Genomic DNA, 11644 nt, shown 5'->3' on the forward strand with positions numbered 1-11644 from the left:
CCCCAAGAGCACCCTGGCTTGCATAGACCCCAGCCCTCTAGGCAGGGTCTGGGCTCAGGCTTGGAGTTAGAAGAGTTTCAACATTAAGTGTGGATGTGCAGCCCATGGATTCAGGACATGTCAGACAGACACCTCCCACCTCAAACCAGAGCACTGCAGTCAGTTTGTGTCTGTGAAGAACCCCAAAATCAACGCATTTTGCCCAAGACGTGCAGGACACTGAACCAGGAAGGCAAATAAAGCCTGAAGAGTGTGCTGGGGCTTTGGGAGCACTTCCCTTGGATGACATCAATGGAATCACAGGTTGGAGAAGCCATCTAAGGTCATCAAATCCAACTGTTAATCCTGAACTGCCAAGGCCACCACTAAACCACATCCCCAAGTGCCACATCCACACATCTCCATGGGAGGAGGATTTGCAGGCTGCAAAGGGCTTCAGACCCAGAACTGGGCTCTGCATGTGACATCAGAGTTTCCTGGAGGAGACAGGGTGAAGGATGGGGAGCAAGCCCACTTCTGGAGCCGTCTGCCTTGGGAAAAGAATGTCCAGGAGGATTGTCTGCTTGAGGGAGATGGGAAAAGCCTGGATATTGGTCCCAAGAGATCACCATTCGCTTTAGTACACCTGGGTCATATTCAGGGAAAGCATCAGAGGAGCCAGGGCAGCCTGGAGCCCTGGGAGGGGGATTTTCACTCCATGAGGTGTCCAGCAAATGTTACCCCTGAAAAATAGGGGGTGGTGGGTGGTGGGCCAGGGCCTGGGGGTATGTCTAAGCAGAGCAGAGGCCAGAGGGATGACAGGGTGCTCCCACGCTGCTGTCCCTGGCCAGGAGCTGCTGCAGCCCAGGCAGCAACTTGGTGCCACATCACAGTGAATTCCCAGCAGTTATTCTATGGATGCCCAGCACGGATTGGAGCATTCAGCTGCTCCTTCTCTAATATGTTCATTAGTGGTCATTTAATTACAGGATGCAAGACAAGCCATTCTAAAATACTCATGTACTTGTGCAAAACATGGAATGAGCAATTAGTGCTGCTAATGAGAGAGGGAGTCATGGTCTCAACAACAGGAGAAATCCATCAGCATCCTGGCAAACCTGCAATCCACCCTAACCCACACAGACTGCTCTAATCTGGAATTATCCCAGTAGCCTTTTGGGGCAAAGGGAGGGAAAATGGAATGTGGGTGAGATGGTGGCAAGAGGCCAATTCCTACCCACAAGAGAGAAATGAGGTGTCCAAAACCACCTGTATTCCCACCAAAGGCTGTTGGAGGGAATGGGAAGAGGGTGCTGGTGCCACCACCACTTCAGCTCCAGATTGAAATTGAGCAGCACAGGGAAGGCCCTTGCTTCCTTGCAACTTTCCAGTGCCATTGGCCTGGGGACGGGAGTTGGTGGGGCCGAGCATGCAAACCGAGCACTCCCAGGACAGGGAATGCTGCCGGCTGCTTCCCGGTAGCTGTGATTAATTGTTGTTAATATTAAATTCAGCACTTTTATGCAGGACGCAGAAGTGCTTAGGCAGAAGCCCAGCTCCCATCCTACCTGTCATTAAAAAACATTGCAATTAAGCTCTAGTGGAAGGAAATACAAGTAAACGCATCCTCTGTAAGTGGCTTCAGCTTTCCACAGACATCTGTGTCCCCCGTTTCCTCTTCGGCTGTCCGAGCTGCTTCTGTTTTCCCTCTTCCCATGACCCATACATTGCTTTTTCTCCTTAATCCTGCCCACAGCTCCCAAAGGCGAGGGCTGGAGCGGGGAGGAAAGGAGCCCCAGTTGCCTCTGACCCATTGCCACCGGTGGAAAGTTCGTGTCAGCTGCAGCTGCAGCCCCAGCCCCAGCCAAAATCAAGGCTGTGCTCTGGGTATCTGCTCACCTAGTTGGATCCTGATGCTCTCTTTGCTTCTCTCCGTGGGCAGAGTCCAAACGCTTCTGCAAGAGGAAGGGGTGCTACTGCCCCACTATAAAGCATTTAACAAATTATTTCCACTTTGCAGCAGATCTGGATGGGATTTTCAGCAGCTAAGACCGGTTCCTGCTCAAGTCAATGGTGACAGACCTCGACCAAATGCTCCAGGAGAGCCAGCCAGGCCTCCAACCCTGCAGGGCCCGGCACAGTCCAAGCTCTGTGGCAGAGCTCTGCTGACAAGCACAATCATGTGGCAAAGCTGAACAAGCTGGGGGGTTATTGCATCCCAGGACAGGGTTTTCCCACGGCATTGTACCCCTGTTTTACTCCAGCTGTGGTTCTTCACCTAGAAAAGGATGAGGCAGGATGTCAGGTGGCAGGTGGTGATGGGTCAGCCTGAGCCACAGGACGCTGAGAGGAACCGTGGTGGGCCCGAAGGAGCAGCCTCTTCTGCCTCTCCCCAGTGGCCAACAGGACTGTGATGCAGCCAGAAGTTGTGGTTAAAGTTTATGGAATGCCAGAAGAGGCAGGTGGGAGTGACAGCCACGTACAGCCAGGTTTGCCAGGTCATTCTGTGGCCAGAGTCCCCGTCAGGTCCTTAAAACCTGGGAAAAGGCAAAAAACCAAGATAAGACTTAGGGCAAGGGAGTTGGAGATAAAAAGGGGCAGCGAGATAAAAATAAAACCTATGTCAAGGACGATACCAGTGCCAGGAATACTACATTGAAAATTTTGGACCTGGGGGGATAAAGATCATGTGAAAAGTGTCCTAAGTGCCAAAGCTGGCTTTCCAGAGCCACGAAAGACGCTGGCAGAATCGCAGAGGTTCAGGATGGATGGGCAGGGCAGAGGGGCAGCAGGTGGGCCTAAATTTGGGCAGAGCTGGGGCTCTGGAAGCCGCAGGGCCCAGCCAGCTGGAGGTCTGGGATGCAACGTGAGGATTGTGGGAATGCCCTGGCTGCACTCAGTGCTGAGTGGCAAAGAGCAGTGACAACAGTGCCCACACCAGGCTGTGGCTCTGGCCACATCCTCAGGCTTTGCTGATGCTGAGGAGGGAAAGGTTTTGCTGGGATCATGGTGCTGATGAACACAGGGGTTTTTCCCCGTTGCTTGCAAACATCAGCATCATGTATATAAACACAAAATGCCAAAATGTGAGTCAGCCCAATGGCAGTTTGGCTCCTGCATCAACAGCCTGATAAACGGTGGAACCAGAGCTTGCAGAGGGGATTTATTCCTGTTTTGGGGCTTTCAAAAGGTTGGTTCATGGCAGGTACAATATACTCCCAAGATATAAAAGAAAAAAATATTTCAATTAAAAGAATGATATAAACCAATTTTTTCTTCCCAATTAGTTGTTCCCTATTGATGAGGGGAAACCTTTCAGTCTCAGGTAGTGGTCAAACATACTTTTTTTAGAGAGGAAAGAAATGCAGACAGTATTTTCATCTGAGCTGTAGATCCAAATTTTATAAAGGTTGGGGTTTTTTTAGTATTTGCTGAATAAGTTTTGTGGCCCAGTGCAGTGATCCAGCATAACAAAAGGTCCTATTCACACAAGGGAGCAGATCTGAGACCACCTCAGAAATCTTAATTCCGGAATTTCTCAGCTTTTTTTTTTTCAAACATAAAGAATCCCAATGAGCTAATCATGCAGACCTTGATATAATGTCATTTTTTTGATTAAAATGCTATCGTTTAAACTTTGCTCTGTAAACAGTCTGGCCTTCACTTCTGTCTCCAGGTGTCAATAATCCCATGTGGATCAGCAAAACCAACCATGGATATAAAGTTGAGTGTGTGTGAAAAGTGTCTGCAGGACGGAGGCCAGCGATTGCAAAACAGTTTAAACTATAATCCTCCATTTTCATTAGTTTCTTGAAAAACTTCTGCTGTGGGCTTGAAATCCTTCCTGTTTTGTTGAGCCAAAGGTGATTTTTCTCCCCAGCAGTCTGAGCACAAACCTTCCCACTGGTTTTATGTTGTCAGGCTTCAAAAATCACATTTCCCACTAAGGACATTCTGCCCTTTTCACTGAGAGAGCTCGACATTGACATCTATCATCTAAATAAAGCTAATTAAACACAGTTATTACTCGCTAGACATAAAAGTGTTCCAACCCCACAGTCCAGTAGATTTGGCTGCTTTTGCTAACTGAAGCTTTGTGCTCTCCCTATGCTGCAGAAACACTACATACATTTCCAGCCTAAGAGGTTTCTTCAGCCCTGTAGCTCTTCCTTTTCTGTAAGATTTGAGGCCTGTAAAAGGGACTTCTTTCAGTCCATGGTGTTTGCCATGTCTTTGCCTTAAGATGCAGGAGGAGGATGGAGCAGCCCAGACCATCCCTGCTGTCAGCCCCATGTTGCTCCAACACCCACAGGCACTGGGAGCATCCTTCATTCCTGTGTGTTCATTTTTCAGCCTAATATATAATTTAAGTAAGACCTCAGCCCAAAAACTCTGTATCTGCATCATCTCCTAGGACACTGAGCAGTGCAGAGGTGGTGGGCTCCAGGCAGTGGCCACCTGAGGCTCTGTTCTGTTGGAGAGAGAAACAACTTCCTACTAAGTTGTCACTGCCGTGCGTTGCCTTTTTGGGGAAGAATGAAGGCAGTGACTCTGTGTTGCTGAAGTTTCTGTGGTTAGAGAAGCACAAGTGCTCATCTAAGGGCAGAGGTGGGCTGTGGGCTGGTTTGCACTCAGGATGAGGTCAGGAAGATAATAATCTCTCTAAGAGTCCTGCCACATTTCTGGCTTGGAAGAAGAAGTTTGAGGCTGTAGCTAAGTGATGGACTTGGTGCCTCCTGGTGTGAGCAGCGCATCTGGAGGGGTGAGACAGGGCAGGAGAAAAATCTGGTAAAAATCCACAGAGCTCCACTCAATGTGTCTCTAAAGGAGTCCGTGGGACTTGACTGTGAACTGAATGCAATAAGAAACGGAAGCAAGAGATCCAGATGAAGAGCAAATCCTTCATTAAGAGCTTAAGTAGTCCAAATGAAAAATCAAACATGGCAATAGTTATTTGGGTTATAACAGAATGAGACTTAATAAATATGTGTTACAACTGTGAAAGGGGAGTAGAATATTTTCCCTGCTCGTCAACAGAGCCAAAGCTGAGGAAGGAATGGAAACAAGGATGGTAAAAGAGGAGAAATGAGCAGACAGGAAAAAGCCACTTAGCACAATAAATCTGCTTCTCAGCCCCCACTTCCTTGGTGCATGGCTGGAGCCTTTTCTCTTTCTCTAGCCACATGTCTCTGCCTCCCAAAATCACTGCAGAAGTGTGGAAAATCCTTCAGCTGAAGATGGTGGGATACCTTACTTTAATATTTTCAGCCAGGCTTCAGCTTTGTGGCTTATTCAGGAACAGGTACCCAGGAATTAAACATTAATAACTGAGATATTTTGACTGAACACATAAGACACACAATGGGCCTGTTTGTTTTTTTGTTTGGACTGAAGAAATACTGAGAGGCAATTTCAACTCCTGGTTTTGTTTTCCAAGTGTTCTAGAAATTAATTTCCCAAATAAATAGACAAGCTGTGGGACAGTTTTATCCATGAGATCACACATAGTAGCATGGTCTGCACCAAGTTCCCTTTGGTGAATAACTCATCTCTCTGAATCTACCAAAACAACTTCTGAGCAGTTCTCACAGGTATAAATCATGCCAAACTTCTGAAAGCTGCAGTCTGGAGGAAACCTTTGGTGGGAAATTGCTGGGAAGCCTGTCATGGGATTTTTCCTGACTGTTCCACTGAGAGTTTAACATGTGCCACAAAGCACAAGGGTTGTTTGATTTTTGCTTATTGACAGTGATTGTTGGTTCTCCCATTCACTCAACTCAAGGAGCTTCATGGTTTATAAAAGGATTAGGGCCCCATTCCTAAGTCCTGGTTACATTGAGCCAATAAATGCTGGATTGTAGCATTTCTCCCTCTGTGACCTTTCACTGTGTTCTATGTGCCACCGTGTCTTGCTCCCCAACTCTCCTTTTTAACAAACATTTGCTGTTTTCAGTTCCCAGAACCACTATTGCCCTTTCCCTGTGGAAGCAAGCATTCCCTCTTACCTCTGTCAAAAGGTATTTCTGTACTTGCCTCATCCACAACCAGCAGGACCCAGTCCTGAGTAACTTCACAATTTATTTCCACAATACACTGCAGTTGTCAGGGCAGCACCATAGGTAAAAATGCCTGGAGGATGTGATAACCACCTCTGCCAAAGTGTTATGTTTCAGTGTTCTCAGCAACATTTTCTTCCCACTTTTTTCTCCTCTGGAAACAGAACAAGGTGCATGGCACAAACATGCATTCATGCTCAGTTTTAAACATGATTTTTTGGAAGGTGTTTGCTTTCACATTCAACCTGGTCTAGTGGAAGGTGTCCCTGCCATGGCAGGGGGTCGGAGCGAGATGATCTTTAAAGTTCCTTCCAACCCAAATCATTCCATGATTGTTTGATTCTATAAATTGCCCTGTAGGACTTTTTCTTGTTTCATCCAAGTCTTAATCCTACCACCACTACAACAAATTGAAGTAATGACGGGTTCCTGCGTTTGTAGACAGAAGTGAACTTCCTCCAAGCTTGAGAACACAAAAGTGTGTACAAATTGTCTTAAATACAACCTAAAAATTGATATAATAGTTTCTCAATGCCTTCCACTTCATCCTTGTCACATCATTGCTAAGTTGCTGAGTTACATCTGCTCCACTGAAAGGAGTGAGGGCCATGTATCTTTCTGGATGTCACTGGAATTGCAGCCACACGGGTGAAGTCCTAGGTATAGGAGAGAAGAATGTTCACTTCAACTCTTTTGGAGAAAAAAAAAAGCACCAAAAATCCAATATTACTGGGTTTGGTTATTTTTCAAAAAATGTTGGCACCCACAGGGCAGAATAACAGATTTGGGGCTAAAATAGAGCCAGGGAAAGAGCAAGTGAATCTATTCAGGGATGAAGCTGGGAACACTCTGCTTGGCTCGGACAGCAATGGCTCTCACCAGATCCATTCCCAGCTCAGCCGTGCTCAGGGTCACCTTTCCATCACGGATCAACCGAGACGAGGGATCAGGTCACAAAAATGCCCCAGCAATCCTCTTCTTCCCAGAAACCTAAATTTAAGAAGGGCTTGGTGCACACATAGCAAATGTTTCACAAAGTTTTACGTTGTGTAATTGCTTGTGGCACATGCAATTCCTTAGCTGGGGTTTTCTGCAGATTTGCAGCAGGTCTTCCTCCCAAACCTGCAGTGTGTGCACGAGGTGACTGCATAATCCTGTAATTATACCTGTAAATCCTCACCCTCACCTCTTTTCAACCGAATAATCCAAACCACTAAATATAAAACATGTTTCAGTTTGCAACTGCACCATTGCAAAAATCCAAAAATGGTAAAATTGTGTGTTGCAACCTTCACACCCATTGCAGAAATGACAAATTTTTCAAATCTCTACCGTTTCCTCCATAGTACTGCAAGAAAATTGTGTACCAAGGGTCACGTCTCGTCTGCCCATGGTTTGAAAGGGGTTATTGGTTTTTTATATGCCTGTTGGAATGGCCTGTTCCTTGTGGAAAACAGAGCCAGTTCAGACATGTTTAATGGAAGTGCCAGAAACAGTCCTTTGCTTGGACCAGGAAGAGCATGACACCATCCTGCAGCATGAAGGAAGGGAAAACCAGAAGCATCCATGGGAAGGGGGCACACCAGTGCTGCTTGACAATGGGGGTCCTTTTGTAGGATGCCAAAAACCACAGAAGCTCATTTGCAAGAGAAAAAACTGCAGAGCTTGAGAAGGGTAGATCGAGAGAATTCACATTATCGTCATTCTTCGACTTCCCGTCCTGACTTGGAGCCCCAGAAAATCCTCCCTCATTTGTATCACATAGGACTGTTTTTATGTGCCTTTTCAACTGCCTCCCACCTACTCAAGAAGTCCTGCTGATGACTTTAGTGTCACTTCCCACTATCTGACTGCAGCTCTTGGTCATTTCCCCAGGTTTTGGCTGGTTTATGCTGTGCTATAAAGCAGAGTTACCTCATGGCAGCAGGACTGACTCAGCTCTGCCTTGGGAATGCTGGATGAGGACTGCTGTAGCTGATCTCCAGTCAGTGTTTTAGAGCTTCTACCCTGTTTTCTTGCCATTATTTCCTAATGGCTTAAGACTTTGCTTCAGTTTGGTTATAGCCTGTCCCTTGTCTCCCTAATTTATACATTCTGAGAAACTGCAAGCAGGTGGAGTGGGAGCTTGATGCAGGGCTAGGCTAGGTGACATCAATGACTGCCACTTGTAAAGCCCTTCTCCTGCTCTTTATTCCTTGGGACTTCCACACCCACACAGTCCCGCTCATAGAAACCCCAACACTCCTATTTTGAATAAGAAAGTGCCTTTTACTTCCTTTTTTTTTTTTTTTTTTAAGCAGCAGATTGCCATGCAAGTCCCTCCATTGAGTGTTTGTAGCTATAAAAGCATGTCAGATGTGGCTGTATTTGCAGACAACAGTGGTACTTCCTCTCTTCGGAAATGGAGCAAGTTTCTATTTTGGGTTGTGCTGACTCAAGGATGAGGTACCCAAGCTGATTCAGCAGTTTGGCAAGCCAGAAGAACTTCTGGTTATGAATGGAATGAGCAATAAACTTAAGTTTGTCTTCATCCTACAGAAATGTGTATTTGAGTGAAGCCACCTCCTGGTGGCAGACATTTTGTCAGATAAGTGGAATATTCTGCATTGCTTTTGGCAAAAAGGCCACTCCAACGAGACAACCATAAAGCCTGCAAGTAAAATTCTGGTCCCAGGGGAGCCAGAGATTCCCATTCATCCAGACTGGGATTTATCCTCCCTCTTGAGTCACACAAAAAGATCTTCTACTGCTTACTTGCTTATTTAATCTGTGCATCTCATCTGGGATATGAAATCCTCTCAGTGATATGAATAAATTGAACAGCAATTTCAAAAGGATGGAAATACAGGACACAAAACCAACCTGGCCACCGCAAGGAAGTGAGAATGCACCACCCACTTACTCAGCTTCCATGGGTTTGCATGGAAAAGATGTCAAAGGTAACCCTTGTGCTCTTCTGCTATGGAAAAGTGAAATAAGCATCATGATACTTTATAATTTTTAAAACCATGGAGGAGTAACAGTCTTTCACAATATTTGCCACTGTTTACCCGTTAGTCTGTGAACAGAAGTCAGAAGATTTGTTGAGTTTTGGTTTTTCTAAACAAGTTCTTTCACCTGGAGGCTTCCAGCATTCAAAACAAAGCTTGCAACGAATGCTGTGCATGTCAGCAAGGATGAAGATACCGAAGTTTGTCAGAAAGTGAGATCTTGCTGTTTATTAAGGCAAGAAAGCAGGAAATGGGGCATCTGAGCTGTCTCCCTTGAGGCCTTCTGTCTGTGGATGGTCCAAACAGGTTTTAACATCTTTGCCTCCATCTTTATGCTGTTTCCAGACAGGATCAATAATCCCCATAGTCCCCACCCACGGCACCCATGATGCCTGTTCTTTCAGGCTGCAAGTTTTTCCTTTGACAGCACATAATAAAAGCTGCAAACTTCCAAAGAGCATTCCTCCTCCCCAGCTACAGCAACCCCACTGGCATTAAGGCGCGCCGTTGTTCCAGCCAGCCGTTCCCATGTCATATTCTCCTGCCTCGTGAAGGCGGTTTGTGAAGTCTAAAAAAGCATCATGTGGGTTGTCACATTTCAGAACCCTCTAAATAGCTTTGCGTGGCTCCATCAGATAAGCAGTAAAGTACAATATTATGAACGTCAAACAACAGCTCATCATTACAGCTGACAAAGCTTGTTCTTCTGAGAGGGGAAGTAAATTCAGTTCCACAGACTAAATATGTATATTTAGTGGCTTGAAGTTAAAAGAACTCTGCAAGTAGGATTTGCATTTGCCCAGCTATTGCTCTGTGAAATATTTCCTCTAACTCAGTCTCTGAGAAAGGAAACCTGTCACAGATTATTTTGGAAGGCTGGTCAGAGTCCTCCACAGGGAACCAGCACAAGCAACACCAGAATGAACCCAGGACCCAAGATCGAGACTGCATGGAGGCTCCCAGCTCTACCATGATGGCTCATTGTGGTCGCCACGAAAGCGATCCACAGGAAGCATCCTCCTTAAAGGGTGTCACAGACATGACCCACTCAGGTGCTGCCTTAGAGGGACACGCAGGCTGTTATATCTGTCCTGAATAAAAACAAATCAGAAGGTGGTGGTGGTGCTGAGGAAATAACAAATACAACCTCAGACCACTTCTTGCTCTCTAAAACAAATCTCAGTCACACTTAAAATGAATCCAACCATCACTGGCATTTGTGGTTTTCTGCTTCATGTATTTAATCTGCTACTTGAATTCAACGGAGAAAAATTTACACAATAAAAGCAAAGTGAAATTAAAAATTCAGTGTTTCAGGAGACAGCATGAGGTCTGTCCCAGGCAGAGCAGAGCTAATGAAAGTGAAGAGTACTGTTCCTTGACTGCACATGCAGGGTGTTTCCATGGAACTTCACAACAACAGGGGAAGGTGGGGAATGGCTGGGCTGGTGAGTGTTGGGTGCCTGCTCCACCCAAAATATCAAGTGGAGGAGAGCAGGATGAGAGTCTACAGGTTACAAGTCTAATGGGAGCTTCCTTGGGGGAGCAAGGATTCTGCACAACCTTGGAATCCCGATGCGAAGCTTACCAAAGGAGGGTCTGACAAGTCAGATGTCTCCTTCCATCCCATCTCCCTCCTTCGAACCTGTAAACAAAAGCTGGGAAAGAGGAACTACTTTATTGGCGGAGATCAAGAGCTGTCTCTGACCAGTAGCCAGACAAAATTTGGGATCATGTGGGTCACTCAGTGAAAACTTGTGGTGTAGCCAGTATCTTTGATGTGATTCTGTTTATTCTAAGAACATACAAAGTCACACTTTATTGAGCATGGGGGAACAAGACAAAAAATCTATGCTGGAATTTCGGTACCTCTTAAATCTCAAAGTTCAAATCACACAACATGAATCTTATAGGTTTACATTAAAAATTTTTAAAACACAGGTAGTTTTACCTTAAATTCTCTGCCAATGAGGTAAAAAACTTTTTTCCGTTTTCCACCACGCCTTTGAATCCTTGGAAGCTGTTGTACTTCTTTAATCCTGCAGATTAAATAAATTCATTGTCCTGTACAAAGTAAAAATGTAACTTAAAGTACATTTAGATGAATCAATAAAAAGGTTGGAAAGAAGTTTTAGTAAATTTATCAATTAATAGCCAAGCCCAGGAGGCCATCCTGCCTTTCTGCTCTGTCAGCTCAGGGATTTCTCTCTTCCCAACAGTGTTTATGTAAGAGCTGCATGGTAAGCAGCACTCGCTATACAATATTGATCAGCTGAGCCATTAGCTGGAATTCAAGAGACAACTATGTCACAGCAAAACCAGAACAATTATTGCTATTGATTGGAATTTTTTAGAGATTATTTTGATATTTGAGCATGCCAGGAAATACAAATTTCTTCTAAATAATAATACTGGAAACATAGTTTACAGCATGGTTATAGAACATCCTTAAAAGGAAATGAAAAAAAGGGGAGGTTTCAATTTCAGTAACTGTGGGGACACAGATTTTCTATTACTATTTTCGAAAAAGATTATAGAGAATCACAGACCACTATGGATGGAAAAGACCTCCATGACCATCGAGTTCACCCTTTGACCCAATACCAACATGCCCAATAA

Source organism: Aphelocoma coerulescens, chromosome 14 (assembly GCF_041296385.1).
Source record: "Aphelocoma coerulescens isolate FSJ_1873_10779 chromosome 14, UR_Acoe_1.0, whole genome shotgun sequence".
Classification (NCBI taxonomy): Eukaryota; Metazoa; Chordata; class Aves; order Passeriformes; family Corvidae; genus Aphelocoma; species Aphelocoma coerulescens.